Consider the following 17,749-nt stretch of genomic DNA (forward strand, 5'->3'; position numbering starts at 1 on the left):
CTAGAAGATGTGGACTGACTTAATCACCCCAAGGCTTTATCACTGGTCTCTGTTGAGCCATCTCTTGACTCATTTCCATCTCTCAATGAGTTAAGAAACCCAGTAACAGAAGCAAGTGTAGACACTTGTGTTAATCATCCCATTGTCAACCGTTCGGCTGGCATTGAGGCTATTACGGGGAAGTTCTTCTCCTGGAATATTGCAGGGTTGTCCTCTAAACTGGGATTTGAGGACTGGTCATGTTTTGTTAATAATTTTGATTTATGCATATTCCAGGAGACTTGGTTATGTGAACCTTTTTTTGCACAGGGATATTTGAATTATTCTGTGCCTGCATTAAAGGGTAAAAGGGGGAGACCTATGGGGGGACTAACTATTTGGGTACGCCAGAGTCTAAAGCTATCCATCAAAGTTGTTGACACCAATAATCGAGATATCCAACTAATTAAAATGAACCTAGATAAATTAGGAATGTTGGATATTTATAACGTCTACGTCCGGAGTAACAGGTGGGGGGAGGTCTGAGGTTCTTGCAGCCTTGGGCTGCCTTCTTGATACCCATTCCTTAAACAACAACATCGTCATTGCGGGCGATTTCAATAGAACATTTGAACCCCTAGTTAATAAAGATGATCTCTTTGGGGATGAAGAGGACCGGCAATGGGGAGTTCCTAAATTGGAGTTCACACCGGTTGTGCGTTGGACCGATGACGTGATCGGTCTCAACGCCCTCTGTTATGAAAAGGGTTTAAGAGCTCTAAATGGAAGGACCAGCAGTGACAGAAGTGGGACCAGTACTTTCGATAACGGGCGATACAAAAGTAGGATTGACTACGTTTTATGTAGTCTCAAATTATGGCCATTGATTTGCGACATGGAGGTTGTTGGGAGGATAGAGAGCGATCACAATCCCCTGTGCGCAATTCATAAATGGTGGTCCCATATCATACGGCCCATAGGCCCCTCTGAGATCGCCCCTCCCCTGATTGTTCCCACTAATGACATCCGTAGATTAAGGTGGGAAAATATAGTAACTAACAGTCAGGCTATTGCTAACATCAGCGGACAGGTTGACAAAGCAATATTGGCTATAGAACATTCCAACTTACTTAGCACCGGTTTAGAAAAGGTAGTAGGAATACACAATACCCTTTTTTGTACAATTAAAGACTACTTCCTTAAGCCTGTGAAAAACAAACGAGCCAGAGCTCTAAAGCCTGCTAGGTGGTATAATGACCAGTGTAGGGATGCTCGACTAGCTTTGGGTAATGCCATAAAGGTTGGGCAATCTGCTGTAATTCAATCTGCTAGAAAGGATTACAAAACTAGTATAACTAAGGCAAAGAAAGCCTGGGACGAGCACCACTGGTCCGAGTTAAAGGCAGCTAGTGATAGGAAGGATTCTCGGTTATTCTGGCACATTGTCAGGTGGGGAAATCCGGGTTTTCCCGAGCCCCCGCATAACAATGTGCCAGAAGATGAATGGGTAAAATTTTTTAAAGATCAGTACGCTGAGCCAAATAATGCCAAGTTGGGACCAGAAATTAGTGTAGATCATTTTCAAGATAATTTCTTCAGTATTGATGAAATTGTGATGGCCCTTAGTTCAGTGGCTTGTGGACGTGCCCCTGGTCTCGATGGAGTGCCAGCTGACTTATTTATTAATGATAAAGAGTGCTGGTGTAAGTACATCCATCTCCTTATGAATGCTATTGCACTGGGCGCAGCGGTACCAACATCTTGGCAGGGTGCAGTAATTATACCTGTCTATAAGAAAGGCGACCGGTCCAAGCCGGGTAATTATAGACCAATAAGCCTTATAGACACTATTCAAAAGGTTGTGGGGCGTGTGATCGTCAATAGGCTCCTGGATTGGGCGGAGGAGTCTAATGCCCTTTCACCCTTTCAGGCAGGTTTTCGTCGGTCCACAAGTACGGTGGACCAGGTCTTTCGTTTTACCCTGTTGCAATGGAGGACCGTTGTGCTGGGTGAGGGCAGCTTGTATGCGGCTTTTGTCGATTTGCGGGCTGCCTTCGACCTTGTTCCCCGGTCTAAGTTATGGTCGGTCCTCAAAAACCAGGGTCTCCCAAGCGAGTTACTATCCTTGATAATGAGGCTTCATGAATCTAACTTCGCTAGAATCCAGTGGGGGGGAGTGGGCTCGGTAACTGCGGACTTCCCAGTCGAAAGGGGAGTTCGGCAAGGATGTTCGATGGCTCCTGTCCTTTTTACATTGTATATTAATGACGTTGTTGCCCGCATGCTTTCTGCACAAGTGGATGCCCCTTTTTTAGCTGGGACTAAAATCCCTATTTTAATGTTTGCAGATGACACGCTCATCCTATCTAAAACCCCCAGCGGTTTGCAGCGTGCCTTGTCTATTTTTGATCAATTCTGTGGGGAGTATGGCTTAGAGGTTAATACAGCCAAAAAAAAACTCATTATATTTAACCCCCATCGTAGTTTTAAATCTAAAATTACCTTGAATGACCGCCCGCTAGAGGTAGTGAATACCTTTATATATTTAGGTATACATATATCTAGCGAGAAGAGTTGGCGGCATCACATTGACATTGCTACACTTAGACATAGGCAATTGTCTGGTGCTATCTGTACAGAGCACAGAAAAACTTTAACCAAACCTGTAAAACCTGCCTTACAGGTTTATGAAGCAAAGGCTCTAGGCTCTGCGCTTTATGGTGCTGAGCTCTGGGGCTTCGAGAAGGTGGTTGCACTACAATCCTCGGAGAACAAATTTCTTAGGGGAATAACCGGTGTCCCTAAAAGCACCCCACTGTTGCCCCTCAAATACGACTTGGGTAGAAGAGCAGTCTCAGATTTGGTTAAGCTTCGTCCGATCTTGTATTGGCGTACGTTATGGACGACTCCTGTGCTCTCTCATTACGCCGAGGGTTTTTTAGGCATTATAAGATCTGATGTATACCACAAAATTGGATGGTTAAAATCACTCAAGATATCCCTTACCGAGCTTGGTATGTGCTCACTTTGGGAAGACCCGGCGAGAGCAATTTTTCCATCTAAAAGTCTTCTAAAGAGTACTTACTGGGAGATTGTTGCATCCCGGCATTGGAGTAGCTCAAGTGCTGGTTCCATGACTGGAGAATTCTTAGAGGCTAAGATGTATCCCTGCTTAGAACCCTACTGGGACATTATAACTAGGCCTGGAGAAAGGAAGCTCCTATTCCAACTCAGAGCAGGTGCACTTCCTCTCAGATTCTTGACACCTAAGTGGGTAGGTGGATCTTGTGATAGCTGCCCTGTTTGTGGTATTACTAGAGAAACCATCGGTCACTTTCTATTTTCTTGTAAATCTTATGCGGTACCAAGGCGTATCTGGCTGTCCCCGATGTGTAAAAACCTGGGGACAACCAGTAGTATTGTAGCTTTGCGTATTATATGCACTAGCACTTTGACCTGGATCTCTGTAGCCACCGCAAAGTATCTAGGATGGGCGTGGATGATTAGACAGAGACTGCTAGCCATTTGACCATTCTCTTGATTAGACAGAGACTGCTAGTCATCTGACTATTCTCTGTTTTGCCATTTTTTTTCTGCACTTTTTACTTCGTATGTCACCTTTTAAATTACCCTTACCCAAACTATTTTTATCACTTTTTACAATACACTATTGTTAATAGAAACAGTACGTTTTATATACACATAGGTTTAGTATCCAAGTCAGAAAACTTTAAGAAGTATGTCGTGTACTCTGATGTCTTTAATTGGAATTTAATTTAATGTTTAAAATGTTGTACGTTTTTGTCTATTATTGTAAATTTGTATTTTGCTTTTATGAATGAAATTCGAATAAAGCATACTTTGACTGACTGACTGTCCATCTTGGTTGGAATAAAGTGGTAACTCTTAAAACATTTAATTTAAAAAGGAACAAAATGAGGGGGTTCATTTTGCCATAGAAAGTATGATTAGTGCTGCAGAAAGAAAAATTAGGGCACATTTTGAGTGACTTCTCAAATCCTCTTCTATTTCATTAAAAAATTCTGAAATGCAGACTGAAACATGCACTTTCAATACCAGCAGCAGACTTCCCTGGTGAGCAGTGGCTTTACTACAGTGATCTAATAAGCGACTAGAGTGCTACCATTCTGAATTTATGGCAAATGTGTGACACATCTGAATGCCTTCTTGATGGAATCAAAGTAAAAAACTGAAAGTATTTCCTACTGAGGAGACTGCAGTAAATGAGGAAATTAGGAAACCTCATAACAAATAAATCTCCCAAGATGGCCACCAGAGACAAAAGAGCCCAAATGCAGCACAAATATCACCCAGATGTAGCCCACATGTAGCCCAATGACAGAAGTGTGCAAAACACTTATTGTTTGTGTATTTGCAGGTATTGGAGTGCTTTACATGAGCATTGGTTACATCACACAAGATCAAATTCATTTTGGTTGTAGACATGGGGAGATTAAGTGATTTGACCAGAATCACAGAATGTTGAGCTGAAGCAGAAACTCCAACCTGGTTCCCCAGTTGCAAAGTCTGCAGCTCTGGAAGTAACACCACATCCTCTCCCCTAGGTGCAACATTTAATCAAGTGGTCAACTGGATAAAAAAACATAAAGGTTACAAATAATTTAAAAGTTCTTTGTCGCTATTTGAAAACTCAGAAAAAATGTCCTCATTTTAGTTTTTTAGAGCACTAACCATAATTTTGATGCAAATAAGACCCTCTCATATATGTAATTTCTAAAGGAAATACTCTAGGTATTACAGTTTTGATTACATCAAGATGACGTCAGGCGTTCCACACTTTTGTAATAAATATAGAATGTTAGCAATCTAGTTGTTCATTGGGATACTGTTGAGAGGCAGAGGCCAGGGGCACGGACTCTGAAAATTGAAGGCAGGTAGGAGAGTGCAGATGCAACAATTTGACCACACTGGGCAGGCAGGAAGGGCAGTGGCAGCACAACAGACTATGGAGGGCAGTGGAAAGGGGGGCAGGGGCAACAAACCAACAATACAGGACTGGCAAGAGAGGCTGTGGCAATACAATAGACCATTGTGGGCAGAAGGAAGAGGCAGTGGTAGTACAACCATACATGCCAACAGACCCATTTCAGCCAGGAAACGTCCAATGTTTTTAAGCTCAAAAGGGCTTTATTGATCTGTCTCCAATCTCCTCTTTTTCAATGTAACTCAAAGGGGAAAATCAATACCCCAGTTTTTTTTCAAAATCTCCCTCTTACCAAGTTCAAAATGTTCGCAAGTATGGTACATTGGATCATGGTAGGCAGGAGGAATTGGGGTAGGGACATGGACTCGGATAACAGAGGACAGGAGGGACATGGAGAGGTGCACCAAACTGATCCAACAGGGCAGGCATCAGGGTTTGTAGCAGCACAATACACCACACAGCGCATGCGGGACGGGAGTGCTGCACAACAATCCATAGAAAGCAACAGGGAGGGGACAGGACCATGCACATGGACAACAGAGAACAGAGGGGAAAGAGGCAATGGTAGCTAGCTGACCATAATGGACAGACAGGAGAGAAAGCTGCAGCATAACAGACCATAAAGGGCAGGAGGGACGGATCAGGGGCATTACAATGGAATAGACAAGCCAGGAGGGAGGGAATAGGGGTCTGCACATGGAAACAGAGGGCTGGGGGCAAGGGGGCAGGGCAGGAGCAGCAAGATGACCATGGAGGTCAGGCAGGTTGGGCACTAGAAACAAGACACACCATGGAGAGCAACAATGAGACTATGATGGCATACACAGACCATGGAGGGAAGGTGGGAGGGGGTCAGGGGCAGCTAGATGACCACACAGGGAAGGTGGGAGGGGCCATGGCAGCACAGAAGACCATGCATGGCAAGCGGGAGGGTTAGTGGCAGCACAATGGCTATGATGGGCAAGAAGGAGGGTGCAGGGGCATGCACAAAGGACCATGGAGGATAGAAGGGAGGGTCAGGACCTGGGCACAGACAAGAGAGTTCAGGGGAAGGGGCCTCACAACAGACCGCGTAGGGCAGGCAGGAAGAGCAGTTGCAGCACAACAGACCAGAGAGGGCAGAAGGGTGTGGCAGTAAAATAAACCATGGAGGACAGGAGGAATGGGATAGGGGCATGGCATGTGGAAAGGCAGGGTGGAGGTGGCAGGGACAGGTTACAGTCATCTGACAATGCTAGGCAGGTGGGAGGGGAGTGGCAGCTCAACAGAACACTCAGAGTAGATAGGAGTGGCAGGTCCATGGAACATGGTGGGCAAAAAGGATGGGGCAGGGGCATGCACAAAGACATCGGAGGGCAGGGGGAAGGAGAATAGGGGCAGCAAGCTAAGCACAGAGGCTAAGCAGGAGGTCAGTGATGGGCCATAGAATTGGGCAATGGAGGGCAGGAGGAGTGGACTGGTACATCATGCTAAATGGAGGGCAGTGGCAGCACATCAGACCATGCATGGCAGGAGGGAGGAGGCTAGTCCATGGATTCAGACAACAGAGGATAGGGAGGAGGTGGATGGGGCAGAAAGCTAACTGTTCAGAGAAGGTGGGTATTAGGAACTTTATTGTTTTTAAAATGTGTGTCTGTGCGAAAAACTTAAAATATGAACAAGTATGCAGCATAATCTCACTTTTATTCAGGAAGAAGAGGATGTTTGTGACTGTGACTCTGGGCTCACTTGGCAAAAACACCCCCTGACCCTCCACCCCCATCGCAAAATGTAATGCCCGTAAAAAGGGTAGGTGGACGCAGTGTTATATAGAACATAGTCCTGAGAGCACGATTGAAAATGAAAACTAGATATAGTATATGGTATAAACTATGCACCAAAAAGTGTGATATAAGATGAACCGGGGCGTGAAATACAATATGCAATACATTGTGCGCAATGACAGATTCATTGGAGAGCGCGAGATAGCACAGGCACTAGCGCGTGCTATGCGATATGCGCCTTGGAGTGTAATATGCACAGGGCAGTGTTGTGTAACCTAACTAGTCTCTAAAGTTGTAATATAAAATATGTGCTGGGGAGTGTAACGTTGCATATGCACTCTGACAAAGATATGGATCCCAGATTGTAATATGTATGGCATAGCGCTGTGCGTTATAACATAGGCATCGAGGAAGGCACGTTAGATGGGGCAATATAACCCGTGCGAAGGCAAGTGTTGCATGACATATTCACGGTGTGGTGTTACAGTGCACATGGGCTAGAGAGTGTCATAGCATACACACTAGCTGGTGGAATACAACACAGAGGTGTGAGGCACTCGGCGGGCACTGGTGGGTGTAACACAGCATTGGGCTCAGCCAGGAGCACGCTGTGACTCTCAAGTGAGGTTCGTCTCCTTTCCAGAGAGTAAAATAAAAAGTATTACACATCCGGCGGTGGATGTGTGTTTTATTAACCGTGAGGGGGGTTTCTTGCATAGTTTGGTCGAATTTTTGTCGAATCCCCTTTGAATGGCTTGGTGTGCGTGTATATTAAATGTGCCCGTCAATAGCTACCCATGTTTGTATAAATTAACAACAAGGGTGTCTACTTGGAGAGTACCCACCGGCGGGGGTGCCGGGATTAGGCACGGTAGGGCATCAGACACGTCAGAGCTTCACTAGCGGTGTAAATGCATTCCATGTGGATTCATTCTATGCATAGTCGCCTTTTAATGAATATCACGCTAATCGTCATGGTGATAGGTACATACGGCTCTATAAATATATATTTGTTTTAAATAATAAAAAACAAAGGCCGGCCCCGGGGGATGGGGCCAGAAGTGGCCTGAGGAAGGGGGCAACGCAGACCCCTCCTAAAGAATTTTTTTTTAAAAAGGGCATGACCCAGGGGTTGGTGTTCCCTGGGCCGATTAAGGCCTTGGGAGGGCCAAATTTATTTGTTTCAACAAAAAAAATGAGGGTGCAGGCCCTGGGGGATGGGGTCCCCAGGGCCAGTAAATTAGAAAAAGAAGGGGGGCCACACAGCCCTCCTTCTTAAAAAAATAAAATAAATAAAAGACCGGCATCGTGCCGGAGGCCACGCCCCCTCCTTGCAGCACTCTGCAAACGCACCCCTGGCCAGTTGTAAGTTGGGGAATTAATTCCCCTTCAACACTGAGGGTCCCTGAGGGCCAACTAGCCCAACAGGTATCTCCAGTATGTGCCAGGGAGCTGCGTTGCAGACAGGTGTTCTGAAGCCATGCTCCTTTTTATACCTCTATGCAACGCAGCTCTGTGGCACTTACTGGAGGTACCTAGTGGGCTAGTTTGACCCTAGGGACCCTTAGGATTCAAGGGGACTTAATCTCTCAACTTAGAACGGCCACAGGGCGTGTTAACACAGTGGTGAATGGAGGGGACGGGGCCTGAGGTGACGTGTGCAAACAAGCCCTGAGGCACGTTTTAAGTTGGGGAAATGATTCCCTTTCAATCCTAAGGGAACCTGGGGGCCAACTAGCCCACCAGGTGCTTCCAGTAAGTGCCACTGCTCTGCGTTGCAGAGAGGTGGTGCAGGCCGTGCCCCTTTTTACACCTCTCTGCAATGGCGCTTACTGGACGTACCTAGTGGGTTATTTTGCCCCTATGGATCCTCAGGATTCAAGGGGACTTAATCTCCCAACTTGAAAAACAGCCACAGGGCGTGTTTACAGAGTGGGGAAGGGAGGGGACGGGGGCTGAGGTGATGTGTGCAAACGCGCCCTATGGCGCGTTTTAAGTTGGGGAAATAATTCCCCTTCAATCCTGAGTGCCCCTGGGGGCTAACTAGCCCACCAGGTGCTTCCAGTAAGCGCCACTGAGCTGCGTTGCAGAGAGGTGGTCCAGGCCGTGCCACTTTTTACACCTCTCTGCAACGCAGCTCTGTGGCGCTTACTGGAGGTACCTAGTGGGCTAGTTGGACCCTAGGGACCCTCAGGTTTCAAGGGGACATAATCTCCCAACTTAAAATGGCCACAGGGTGTGTTTACACAGTGGGGAAGGGAGGGGACGGGGCCTGAGGTGACGTGTGCAAACACGCCCTATGTCATTTGAGATGTCATCAGTGATGTCATTAGTGATGTCACTGACCATGTCATGAGTGATGTAATATGTGACGTCATCAGCAGTGCATTGCGGGCGCGCGAGTTATAGTTAGCTGAACTAACTATAACGGGGAAATTTCAATGGTTTTGTACGAGTGAAAAGTCCAGCTAAGTATAACGCCCCTGAAACCTATGTTTTTGGAGTGAATTTCTAAGGTTTTTTAAATGCTAATTTCTAACTATAACGTGCCTGAAACGTATGGTTTTTTCAGTGAATATATATATAATACACACACATTTATATATATTTATATACATAGATAGACACACATATATATAAGATGTCTGTGTGTGTGTTTCTTTTGACAAAAGGCATAAGAATGTGTTTTCAATGGAACTACATTTAGCGAACCGTGCTCAGCTTCCAACAAATATTCTTTTTTTAGAAACTAATATAGTTCATCTGCTGAAGTGAAACAGAATTATAACTTTTCCTAACATGTTTAAGAAATCTAATCAGGTGTGTTTAAAACTGAATGATATACAACGGGACATGACTGCAATGTAAATATTTTACTGGACTTGTTGAATGAAACCTGTTTAAAACTGACCAAATAAATAATTGCTCCGAATTCTGGCTGGGATACATTTGGTTGGATAATGGATACATTTGGTTGGATAAATCGTGCATGTTCAAAGTTAGAATAAACTAAAATACTGCACCCCTTGAATACTTCTCCTCGTACTTATTGTAAATGAACACAAAGTAGTTATAGTGATTGGGACGTACTTAAATGTCCCGTTATTATATTTTTGCCATTCTATAAACATTTTTAATGGGGATTCAGATTTCTACAAAATACAGTTTGAATTCATGTGTGACCTCAGACAAGTATTACATTATTGTTGCACAGTCTTGACCAATTCCTTTTGTGGGAATTAAATATACCTTTAATAAAAGAAACGAATCCGAAAATACCTGAAACTTATCAATATTGTTAATCAGCTTAAACTCTTGACCAGAGCCAGGAATCATCCACTGTCCTTGTAGTGTTGCCAGATGGTGGGCAACACCATTATGTGAGTTGTGCATGGGGGGAGTGCCTGTGCCCCCAGCATGAGTAAGCGCAGTGGTGACATCTGCCGTATGGCCAGTAAAATGTAATAAATAGCCGGGGGAGCAGGCGTGGTTTAGAAAGAAACTACCACAAAAGCATAAGCTATGTGTGTGAAATTATGCGAGTCCCATTCAGCGGGGAGAGAACCTCATCGACATGGCATTGTGGTGGTACTCCTGCTTTTCCCTGACACCTTGGAACTCCCTGCCCTGAAAGAAACCCACACAAATTAATGGGGCATAAAAAAAGAAAAAGGTCAGCTGTTTTTAGCTCCTAGTCCCGAGAGGGGCTTCCACACGTTCAGCCGGGCATCAAAAAGAGAAAAAAAGGTCAGTGGTTCCGCCTCCCTTCAGCGTGCATTGCAATTATGCATGCACATCTGGGCTCGTACTACGCGGAACACCCCTGAACTCACTAGGAAGTGAAGCCTGTGCAGTTCCTACTGAACAGTCAGCACTACAGCATCTCAGGCCCCCAGGCTGTGACCCCCTTTGCCCCCAGCCACCCCTGCTGTGCCTTACCCCACGATCACATGGCCTCCATCCCTAAATTGGAACCTTTCAAAATCACTGGACCTCCATCCTCCCAAGCTGCTTGACGGGAAACATCGGTGGAGTACTTGCAGAACTACTTTGAAGCTATTGAGGTCCCTGCAAGCTACAGGGGCCCATGCTGTTGTTGAGCCTGGTCCCCCATGAAACTACTTTACCCTGAGGGATGCAATCAATGAACACTTCGAACCTTACACCTACCCAGACAAGGAAATTTTATTTTGTTCCAGGCTCGGCAGCATCCAAAAGAATCAGTGGACATTTTCCATGGGTGGCTAAGATAGCTTGCCAGCACATGCACCCTTCCAGACAAAGACAATGAAGTCCGGGCCCAATTCATTCTAGTGTGCGCCTTCTTAAAACTTTGTCAATGCATCATGCAGGAGCTCAATATGTCAATAAGAGACATCCTGATGTTAGGGCGCTCTAAAGAATTTGCCAAAGTTAGGGCGCTCCATATGGACCCTAACTCATCTTCCCCTTTCAAAGAAGAGCCTGTTAATGTTGTCCAGAAAGGGGCCCGAGCAGGTAAACCCAAATCAGCCAATCCTTCACCAAGCTCTGCCAAGCAAGGACCACAGACCTGCACCTGTGGATGGTGTGGTGGCCCCTACCCTCATGCTGGAACCTGCCCCACCAGTGGAAAAACCTGCAGTACATGTGGCAAGCCAAACCACTTCTCCAAAGCCTGCCATTCCTCACCAGGACTACGACCCAACGGTCCATGGAAAGTGATCAGCACAGTGGAACCACACCCAGACAACCTGTCGGATGGTGACATGGATGAAGTTGGTGCTGCTCTTGTCCACATAGTGAGGATGCTAGATACCCTCAAAACGACTCACCAGACAGCCTTCATGTGCCGAATTGAAGTGCAGGACCACACAGTCTCCCCTCTCATAGATACCGGGCCTTGATCAATCTCATGGCCGCAAACATCTACCACAGCCTGCCTGACCCACTGGCGTTCCTGGACAAAGTATACACCTTCGGCAACCATTCACTGCTGCAGCTTTGAGGTGTATTCTAAGCAGACCTGTCTCATGACTCCACTTGCCAAAGAGCAAAAGTTTACATGTCACAATAAGGTCAGGATTCCTTCTTAGTTGCCGCATTGCCCAGGATCTCAACCTCATATAGTTTGCCTTTGGTGTGCATGCGCACAATCTGGGCCGCCTACAACTGGATTTTGCACCTTTGTTCAAAGGAATAAGCTGCCTGGTAGGTCTGGCCATTCAACTGCATATTTATGAGTCTGTAGCCCCAAAGCACTCAGGCATCAAAGAATTGTCTTCCACAGTCGGACCAAGGTGGAGGCCGAACTGAAGCTCCTGGAGAAAGCAGGTATCATTGAGTGGGTCAGAGCCCCCACACTGTGAGTATCCCTCATTGTTGTGGCAAAGACCCCCCAGCAGCCAGACGCAGTCCACATTCATGTAGACATGAGGATCGAGATCAAGCAGGAACGTCATCTTACACCAACCATTGATGAAATCACTGGGGAGCTGTAGGGCTCCAAATGGTTCTCCAAAATGGACCTCAGGTCGGGCTATCACCAAATCCTGTGGCACCCAAACTCCCGCATCATTACCACTTTCTCAACAAATGCAGGCCTCTGGAGGTACACCAGGCTCAACTTCAGCAACTCCAGCACAGCTGAAGTTTTACAGAACATCATGAAGAACGTCCTCCAGGACCAGCCCTGAGTGCTCAATGTAAGTGACGATATTCTCGTTCATGCTCCATGCTGGAAGAACATCTGACTTGCTTCCATGCCGTCTTCCCATGGCTCAAAGAACGAGGGCTCACGCTACACAGCGAGAAATGGTACTTCCTACAAAAGACTAGAATGAGGGGATTGACAGCCTGCACTCCAAATTATATCAAGAAATTACGTTATTTTAAGAAAGGATAAGTATAAATGTAAATCTTTCAATTATCAATGGTGCTGCCTTTGTGTGACCTGTTCAACCCCCGAACAGGCTATCAAATATAAGACCACAAAATGTTTCAAACAGCAGTTTGAACAAAGGCGCACTATACACCAGCCCTATAAGGTGCAAATTTTCAATGTGGCTAGGTTCTGAAGAGTAATCAATACATCAGGTTATTAATGCAGAAACATTACATATAATAACGTAAACAAAACACTTAGTACCAGTGTCAAATGTAAAACAGTGTCAAATATGAACAACATAGTAATCCAAAGTAAAACTCATGAAGATGGCGATATCAACGATCAGTTCATATTGCGTGACACGTGTCAATGTTCTTCAAACACAACTTCAGAAATGACTATGAAGCAGAAGTCAAAATTCTTCTTTATTTTCTTATTCCGAAAAAGAATTAGTGTTTTCAAACCAACGTCATGGTGTCCCAATGCATTTCGGTGTCAAAACCTTCATCAGAGGAATGCTGCAAGAGTATATATGTATATTTATATAATTCATGTACAAATGTCATCTCGAAGATACAAACAAGTCTAATGTGAAAAGCATGTACCATATTCCACACATAACATTGTTAAAGCTTTAACATCCAGTTCTTATGCCAGCCAATTGCATATTGGGTAATGAAACAAAAACGATCAGTAATTTAAAACAAAACTCTTGCGCTTGAAAATATGCAAACAAATGTTCTGATTCATGTCCAGAAATATAAAAACATGGAAAAGGGTGCATTGTGAAGGGCCACCGAAGCCTCGTGAACGCAACAGAGTCAACGACCAGAAAGAGAGTGAGCGTCTGCGTAATATCCACTAATCCCCAATCCACCACTGAGAGTGGTAATCTTAATATCAATGTGATGGGAGGGCTCACCTCCAAACGACTCTGAGCGCTTAAGAATGTCAAACGCGAGTAAGTTATTGCAAGTTGAACATGCTGAAAAAGTCAAGGGAAAAGAATAGAGCTATTAACAAATGGTGTCCGGCGTCTCGTACCCAAGAGGGTTACTGATATTAAACATAAAAAGAAACAAAGGAACACACTTACTTAACCGCTGTTCGTCAGACGCGTGCACCATAAGCCGCTAACCCGGAAGTTTGCGGTGGCGATGTTTAGGGGGCATCTGTGTAAGTAATGTGTGCAGCCATGAGTATTGAAATTACCAACACTCATCTAAGCAAGAAAACTATTCAAATAGTAAATGCTATGGAGCTATTAAGTTACCTGCGTCAAAATGTTGCACAGTGCCTCGGCGGGGTTCAAAGTACCAGCAGCAAGGATGTGTAACCGTGCGAGCGCAGTGCCGGAGTGAATATAGGAAACGGACTACGTGACGTGCGTCGTTCTGTGCCTAACATCGAAAGAGGACTGAGGTGAACGGTAAAATTCCTAACAGTGTACTAGCAGCTAAATTTAAAACAAAGTATCCACCTCCTTTTCTTGCCATGCTAAACTAGACTCTTCACGGATCCTACTGGTCCAAGTACTCAGATTTTCACTGCACATGAAGTCCTATACCATACATATGTCATAGATTCACTGCACATACCGACACTTGACATGCATATGGAATGTCAGTAGAATGATCTGACATTCACATTACAGAAGATCTTTATGTGAGAGTAGCTAGTAGATCACCCACTCCTTTACACAGAGGAAATGTATACTAAAGAGTCACAAAAACATGGTACACTGCTACCACTGCTTGATGCCACTACCTAGAGTATGGTTACTGGTCCTATGCTCACTATTAGGGCACTATTGGTACATCCCTCTAGGTCACAAAACAGGTTCTGGAACTCAAAGTTACAGGAACACCCTTCGGAGTCTGAGCACATGCTAGATTAGCCTGATGCCAGGGCCTAACAAAAGTCAGGATACCAATTTTACATGCAATCGAATACTTGGCGCAGGATTGCTTGCTCATTTTTATGTAGGGGAAAACAGTGTCTATTAAGTCCTCAGTCTTTCTCTAGTAACCACTGATTAAGTTGGCTTCAGCTATGTACAATATTACACTTTTCGACTCCCTAATATGGCTACCTGCATGGTGAGAGGTGGTGGTGGCTTCCATTTAGGTCTGGAATTCACGGCCCATGGTACTATTGCATTTCAACTGAAAGGTTGAAAATTCTTTTTAAGGATTTACTCTCAGTCGGTAGCAAAATAAAGCACTTAAGCCATACTCAAGTCTTGATGCATGCAACCTGGCGCTGTAACTGCACACTATTAAAAACATTGTCAAAGCCAATAAAATAGTTCTTGCCTTCAAAAGATGAATGACGACCTACTGCTTTTGAAAACACTTAGGGGCCGATTACAATGTCGGCCGGAAAGGCTCCGAATCTCCGAATCCGATTCAGAACCTATGTTTCCGGTCGAATCGGATACATTTTCGAACAACTGATTACGATGCATGGAAACCGTTCGGGCTGTCCGATTCGGTTCCGATCTGCATTTGGACAGCCCGAGTCATTCGGAGCTGAATCGTACAGCTCTTTGGACACTGACTGAGCGATTACGATGGATGATTCTGACAGCCGTTCAAAATCGGTTTGTCTGACATGAAACAGATGTTAAAGTCTGACTTTGGGGGACCGTAGCAGGCCCCCTTCACCCGTAGAACTACAGTTGGAGCCTGTGGAGATACCCATGGGATGCCTCTTTCCAACCATGCACAGTGTGGCAGGCACCTTGAGGTGCCCGCCAGAGGGTGCAAGCTTTCCCCAACCACCCCTTGTTTCAATGGGAGCCTTTGTTTTCGTTTGGAGCACAGGTTCCCATTGAAGTCAATGCGAGTCCAATTGAACGATGTTGGGAAGCATTGTAATCAGTCGGTTGGACTTGCAAAACCCGATTTGTTCGGAATCCATTCCGAAACTGATTTGGTTGGAAGAGTTTCCCACTGACATCATAAGTGGCCCCTTAGTTGGATTGGTGCATCTCCATAACTATGCAAGCATATGCAAGCATCATGATAAATAGTTTCAAATACTTCACAAAACATGTGCACCCTTGGCCATTTTGGACTGGTAAGAAAAATGACTACATATTAAATCATGGTTGCCATTTGTGTGCAAGCGTGCACGTGTCATGATGCATGCGTATGTATGCATCTCAATGCATGGGCATGCAGGTACTGTAACTCACAACCATCTATTTTGGCTTCTTTTACTTTATCGTTCCAACATGGCCAATTACAATTTTGGAATAGTAAACTCAAAATAAAGTGCTCAAGAGCACGTAAATTGGAAGAGAGCATCCTAGCCTTGAAAAAATAATTCTGCACACAAGAAGATACCTAAGTGGGACGGGTATGCCCAGACATGGATCCCATGTACACTGTGCCACTGGAACCAAGGTACACCGGCTGATGAACCCTAATAATGGCAAAACTGGTCCTGGGATGCTTTTGTTCTGGTTCAGAAAGGACCTGACCTGGCAGATTGATCTGGACTGTTCCCAGTGGAGCAGGGTCAAGACTACTTTGTATACAGTCGGAACCAAACTGAAGTGGCATGGTGTGCAAAATAACAATGGGCTGTATGCGGCCCAAGTAATTACCAATGGCTGACATTAATTCAAGCATTCCGTCCATCACTTTTTGTAAACTTCAGTGTCATCCCCTAAATAGGACAGTTAAGCCCAGACGTTGATTATGTGCACACTGTGGCTCTGAAACTAAGCTATACCCGCCTGATAAACCCTGATAGGGGTGAAACTGATGGGTTGCTTTGTTCTGTTTCAGGGAGGAGCTTGTGTGGCAGTTCGGCTGGGCTTTTCCCATTGAAACATGGTCAAGACTGATTTGCATACAGCTGGGTCCTAACTGAGGGGGCATGGTGTTCAAAATACCAGTGGACTGGGATGCTGCACCGGTGGCATCACTTTTTGTAAACCTCTGTGTGCCAGAGAAGATGGGCAGGGAAGCTCCAGAAAGCAATAGATCAGGAGACAGTTATGAACATCCAGAGTTTGGGTCTGTGCCCTGTTTTTCTATTGTGTGCAGCCCCCAAATGTGGTGGATTCTTAGGACTGCTGATGGAAACCTCTCCATGTTAATATCTAAAGCCAGATGAGCCAGAGTAGCCAATAGCTAAAACATTTTTACAAAAAAACACTTATCTGTGCATGTGCATGTTGTCTATTACCTGGTGCATACTTCAAATGAAAAAAGCTCTTGCCAGACAGCTAAAGCTGTCTGTAGGCGAGACCTAAATATGTTTAGTCAGAAGCGGATCTTAATGATAGGGCCTTTTTTTACAATACCACAAAATCATTCAAAAAGGAGGTTCAAGGGAAAATATTTAAAGACCAAAAAGGATTAAGTCCCCAACCTAAACATCAAAAAACAATTGAAAAACTGTTGGTTTGAGAAAAGGGGTTAAAGAAGTAAGTTCAACTCTAACAACAACCAGTCAAACTGAATTCAATAGGAAAATCTTTTTTTTTTCATGAGGATAATATAATCCCATCACCCACTAAAGTGTCATGCTTCATCATTTGGGATTCCACTGGGTAACAAACCCTAGTGTATCTGTATGCTACAACCTTCTCAATTATTGAAGGGAGCTGGCAGATGTTTCAGGGAATTGTAAAAGATGGAGATTACAATGAGCCCTAGATGAGTTGCCTCAAAATTAGATCGTGGGTGAAGGTTGCAGTGCAAATGAATAAAGTGTTGGTGCAAAAAAGTGGTGTTGTTAAAATTGACTACTAGGATACTGAAAAATTTTAATAGGCACTATCCTAGTGTCAAACATAAAAACAGTGCGTATACAGTTTCCAACAAATAACTGTAAGAAGGCCAATTAGAATGGCAGGTCTACATATGTCAGCCTAAGGATACTATGTCCCTGGCTTTCGTCAGGACCTTAGAAAAGGGGAACGCTACTGCAAAAACTGTGCTTATGTGCAAAAACAAATAAGACAGCTAACAGAAAAAAACTGGTTGGATAGATACAACCTGTCTTGCTCCTGTGCGTATTAATTGGAATGACTGTAACAGGAGTGTTAAATGCAATCCTGCAAGAAAGACAGAAAAATAAAACCTGCTAAAAAACCGTTCTCTGTACTGTTGTTGTAAGAGAGCAACTTAATCTTGGCTAGCCTTAGTTATATCTGAT

The sequence above is a fragment of the Triturus cristatus genome, chromosome 5_2, assembly GCF_964204655.1.
Source record: "Triturus cristatus chromosome 5_2, aTriCri1.1, whole genome shotgun sequence".
Classification (NCBI taxonomy): domain Eukaryota; kingdom Metazoa; phylum Chordata; class Amphibia; order Caudata; family Salamandridae; genus Triturus; species Triturus cristatus.